The sequence below is a fragment of the Colletotrichum graminicola genome (assembly GCF_000149035.1).
Source record: "Colletotrichum graminicola M1.001 genomic scaffold supercont1.44, whole genome shotgun sequence".
NCBI lineage: Eukaryota > Fungi > Ascomycota > Sordariomycetes > Glomerellales > Glomerellaceae > Colletotrichum > Colletotrichum graminicola.
The window spans coordinates 160428-166193 of record NW_007361048.1 but is presented as its reverse complement, the minus strand read 5'-3'; positions in this window follow the sequence as shown (position 1 = coordinate 166193).

The window sequence follows — 5766 nt, the reverse complement described above, 5'->3', positions numbered from 1 at the left end:
ATAGTATAAGTAGTACTGTTATTTATAAGTAAGTAAAAAAGACTTGTACGTAGCTATCTTTTTCTTACTATATATAGATAAGTAATTAAAGTAGTAAGGCTATAGTGCCTATTATATTTAGGCTGTTACGCGTTACTAGTGTATTACGTACCTGTCTTTTAGTGTAGATTTACTATACTACGTTTATAGCCTTTTTTACTACTTTAGCTTATTATACAGTAGAAAGGGCAGGCAGTAACTTATCTATAATATAAGGGTATATACTAAAAATAAGTAAGGTTAGTATAAGGCTATTAAGGCTAGTAGTATTATTAATAGCTTTAATAGCTAATTAAAGGGTAACTTTAGGCTTATAGTTACTATTAGTATAAATAATCTTATATATATAGTAAAAAGTAGTGTAGTATTATTTAACTTTACTAATAGATTAGTAGGCTTTAATAAGCACTTTATTAACCTTAATAGATAACGTATAGGCAGTATGTTTAAATTTAGCTATATAAAAATTTAGGCTAGTGTTAGTAGTAATCTAATTAGGCAGGCTAAGGTATATATTAATTTAATATATCTATAGTGCCTCCTAAGTGTGTTTTATAGTAATTAAACATAAGAATCTTACTATATTAAACGCTATAGCTAAGTTAACTATATAAAGTATAGGCTTATTACCCTCTAAATATATTACGTTAATAATAATTATATAGTTAAATTTATAGTTATTATATAGTGTAAACTTAAAGTAACTAGGCGCCTTTATGTTAAGTTAGTAGTAACAGTAGTATTTATTAATCTCTTTAAGCGTAGTAAGGGAGGTTAATTTACCTACTTATTTAAGTAGCTTATAAAAGTAATTTACTAATAGGTAACTAAATTAGTAGTAAATTTAGTGTAATTTACTATCTATAAGATACTACTCTATAATAGTACTTTTAGATAGTTCTAAAAGTATCTATATATAGCCTTATTTTTAGGTAATAGGTATAATAATCTTATCCTTAATAAGCTAGTTAGTAAGGTTATTAAATTTTATACTATAGTAATCTATATCTTATAAGTAAAAGAGAAATAGTATATTACTTATTATTATATAAAAAACAAGATTACTAATTAGTATAGGTATATAAATTATACTAAGGGATTTATAGTAATCCTTACTACTAAAGTAAATTATTACTTTACTAGTATAAGTAGTATCTAATAGGATCCTCTTACTAAGGTGTTTCTTAAGTATAAGGTACTATTATTAGCTAGCTATAGATACTTTAGCTACACTAGTGTTAGGCATAATACTTTAAAATGTTAATATAAAGTAGTAGTTATTAAATATAAAAATATTACTACTTTTTATAGTTAGATTAAGTAGTGCCTCTTTATATAGATTTTTATAGGTAATAATATAAAAAGTTGCCTAGTTATATAACTTTTTATAGGTAGATAGGCTGTTAATTAACTACTTACTAAAGTATATAGTAAATATAAAAAACGCAGTAGATTTATAGTTTTTACTATCTAATAGGTAAGTTTTACTATCTTTACTTACTTCTTTAAGATAAATTAGCTTATTACCCTTATAGTTAATAAGAAAGTAACTAAAGGTGGCTTATAAAGCCTATATAAAGTAGGTGCTTTTATACTATATAAAGGAGGCTTATTATTCCTCCTTAGTGTGCTTAGTTAACTAATAGCCTAATTTACTATAGACAAAGCACTTCTTAGACAAATTACTATTAGGCAGTACTTTACTACTAGCTAACTATAGAGGGCCTTATAAATAGCCTTACTGTCTCTAGGGGTCTACCCTATAGTTATACTAGCTGTTATACTTATAGTTAACTTAGTATTAGTTATTACTATAATTATTATTAGTAAAGTATTATAACTATAGCTTATAGTAAAGAAGTAAATTTACTATACTACTATATAATTATATATAAAGGCTACTAAAGGTAGTAGGTAAATTAAGGATAGTAATAAAGTATTTAGGCACACTATAATAGTAAGTAAGTAATTACTTATAATAATCTTTATTATATAGGGTGCTATTATAAGTAGTTACCTATACTAACTAGGTAATTTATATAATAAGTGCCTTAAGTACTTTAAGCTTACTTTTACTAGCGTTTTCTTTAGTAATTAAATTAAAGGAGGTATAGTAAAGCTTAGCTAGGTGTAAAAGGTGTACTTTATTACCTTTAAAGCGTTATTTAAGCTTTACTATTATTACGTTAAAATTATTAGAATAACTAAGTAATAAGGTAGTATAATACTTATATAGCTCCCCTTTAAGTATTACTATTACTACTATACTATAGTAGTTTTATAGTATGCCTATATAAACATAAAGGTTATAAAAAAACAGTAACTTTAAGTTAATAGTCTTATATAGGCTGCTACTATATATTAAACCTAGGTTATTTATATAGAATTTTATTAAGTCTATTAATTACTTTAGCGTTAGGCTACTTTACTTACTTATTATAGTAGTAGTTACACTAAGTGTTACTATAGTTAAAAAACGTAGCTAGACTTATACTTTATATATTATTACTATTATCTAAGGTTTCTATAGTAATAAGGCTAAAGGAGGTATAAATAATAAATTATTATATAAGGTTACCTTAGTAATTACTAATAATTTATAAGTAACTACCTACTTAGTTACTTTAGCTATAAGTATAGCCTTAATAAGTAACACTACTATATTAGTAATATCTTTATAGAAATTAGTATTTATTAGCTACTTCTTAAACCCTTTAGTTTTATAAGTAATAGTAGCTATTATCTCTTTATTTTATATAACTTACTTATTATTATAAGTAGCCTTATAAAGTTATAATATAACTATTAAATTCTTTAATTACTTAATTTATACTTCTTAACTAATAAAGTAGTTATATAACTTCTTAGTTACTTTATATAGTAACGCTATAAAGTCTTTAGTTAACTAATCTTTAAAGTTAAATTACGCTTTCTCTTAAAGGATATTATATAAGTAGTTATAGTATTTATACTTAGAGATATAGAACATAGTAATAGTAGTAAGCGTATTCTTTTTCTTAGTAGCTATAAGATCTTATAGTAACTTAGTAATATAGTCCTTCTGCTATTAGTTAGTAAGGATAAACTCTTTTAGCCCTTCTAGCACTTAGTATTTACTTATAATTACCTCTACTTACTTAGCTACGTTAGGTAGTAGTATGTACTTAGGGTAAACTGCCCTTAGCTGCCTAGTGGTGTTATTACCTTATGTATTACTTATGCCTTTTTTACCTTAGTAGCTTATCTTAGTTACTTACTTATAATTACCCTCTGTTAGCCTAACTACCTCTTAGTTATAGGCGTTTCCCTTAACTACTATTAAAAGGCGTATATATCTGTTAGGGGATTTACTACTAGTAGTATAGGTAATTATAAAGACTTATAGTTAAATAAAAAAACTTAGAAAAGAAAGGCTTATAATAGGCTTATAGATAATAAAGGCTATTATGTTAGTAACATAAAATAACTTAAAAAAAAAATAAAAAAAAATATTTTAAAAAAAAAGTTAGTAAGCTTTATAAGCTTATAACAAAAAGAAGGTAAAAAGTAAATAGTTACTAATTAATAATAGGTTAGCGTATAAAGTAAGGTGTTTTTTATAGTTAAGAGTGCCTTTTATAAAGTAATAAGGCTTATATATATAGATATAAATTACTAGGCCTTTACTAACTATAGGAGGTTAGGTATTATTATCTTAGAGATTAACCTATAAAGGCATATAGTATAATAGCGTTATAAGGGTATTTATAGTAACGTTTTTTAGTAGGGCCTACTTTAGGCCTTTATAAGTAGTTAATAACGTTATTAGCTCTTCTTATAATACCTTACTAATCTATAGTATTTTTAGTAGTAGTTATAGTAAAGTTAACTACTAATTAGTATTAGTTTTACTAGGTTAGTAATATAGTTAACTATATGTATTAATAGGCAGTAATAAATAATAGGGGTAAATACTAGTTCTAAATTATATGTAAAGAAAAAAAAACTATTATAGGATTATATAGTAAATCTACTGCATAATATCCCTATAAATCTAGTAGATCTATAGCAAATTAGCTGTAGTTATTCTAGCTGTTTAGCGTTAATTTATACTGCTAATATCTAGGTAATAGTTAATATTATAATAATTAATAATACCACTAGCCCTAATAGCCTTATGCTAACCTTACTTGTTTTTAGTGTATACCTTTATATTATAGATAAGTTACTACTTACCCCTTCTACTATATAACAAGCTAAAGTAGTAAAAAAGGCTATAAATATAGTGTAGTAAATCTACATAAGGAGATAAGTATATAATACACTAGTAATATATAATAGCCTAGATATAATAAATACTATAGTGCTACCTCTTTAATTACTTATTTATATATAGTATAAAAAGAATAGCTAGTAAGGCCTATTTTACCTACTTACTAATAATAGTACTACTTATACTATTAAATTACCTTACAGCCTATATAATTCTTATATTACTATAGTAAAACTATACTATATAGTATAAGAAGAAGGCTAATTAGCGCTACTGCCTACACTAGCTAAAGGAAATAATAAGCCTATATAAGTATAAGAGAGCCTATAATAGCTGGTAAATCTATAGAAGAAGTATATAATACTATTATTATTAATAACAGGCTGCCCTTATAATAAGGATATAGCTGCTTATAAAAGAACCTAATTACTACCTTTTTTTATAAGATACACCTTACTATTAACGTCTTTAATATATACCTTACTATAAAGAAGGAAGCTAACTATATACTTACTATTAAACTATAAAAAAAAGGTATTATTACTAAACCTAGTAAGCCCTTTAAAGAATTTAATAAGGTAGAGGTAAAAGCCCTTATTAACTATAGTGTATTTTAAATTATTACCTATAATAAGAAAACGTATAGTAATATATAGATCTTTAAGTTATATATAGTATATAAGGTTAAAAAAAAATTAAGTAACTATATAAGAAATTATAGTTAGTTATCTAAGGTTATACTAATAATAGTAAGAAAATAATTCTTATATAGTTACTTATAATCTAATAGATAGCTTAGTAACTAATCCTTACTTTTACCCCTTTACTTTTATAATATAGATTTTACCTCTAGTTATATAATATTACCTAAGCGTATACCTAATCTATAATACCACTTAACTACGTTATTCTTATAAGACTTCTTATATAAATTTACTATTTTTACCTTAATAACTTTATTATAAAAGTAATAAAGCCGCTCTATAGTATTACTAAGGCAGGCACCTACTAGTAGGCTATATATAACTACTATTATAAAGAGAATCTCTAAATAGATTTATTAACCTTTAACCTTTACCTACTTATTTTATTACCTAATAATAAGGATTTTAGCCTTATTAGTATATAAATAGATAATATAATTAGCCTTATAGATAATAGATTCTCTATCTATAAGGAGAAAAAGCTTAAGAAGGTAACCTTTACTATAAAGCCTAAGTAACTATTAACTATTAATAATTTTATTACCTTTAATAGCAGTATGCTTTCCCTTAGCTATAATAGTAAAATAAATTTTTACTAAAAAGATTAAGGTAAGAAGCTCTAGCCTGTTAATATAAATTTACTTACTACTAAGTAAGATTTTATTTAGTAAAAGGCCTATAAGGTATATATTATATTAATTTACTAACCTAAGGCTTACTTTAACTATTTAGTCACTATATAACACTAAGAGCCTATAAAGAAGGAGATTA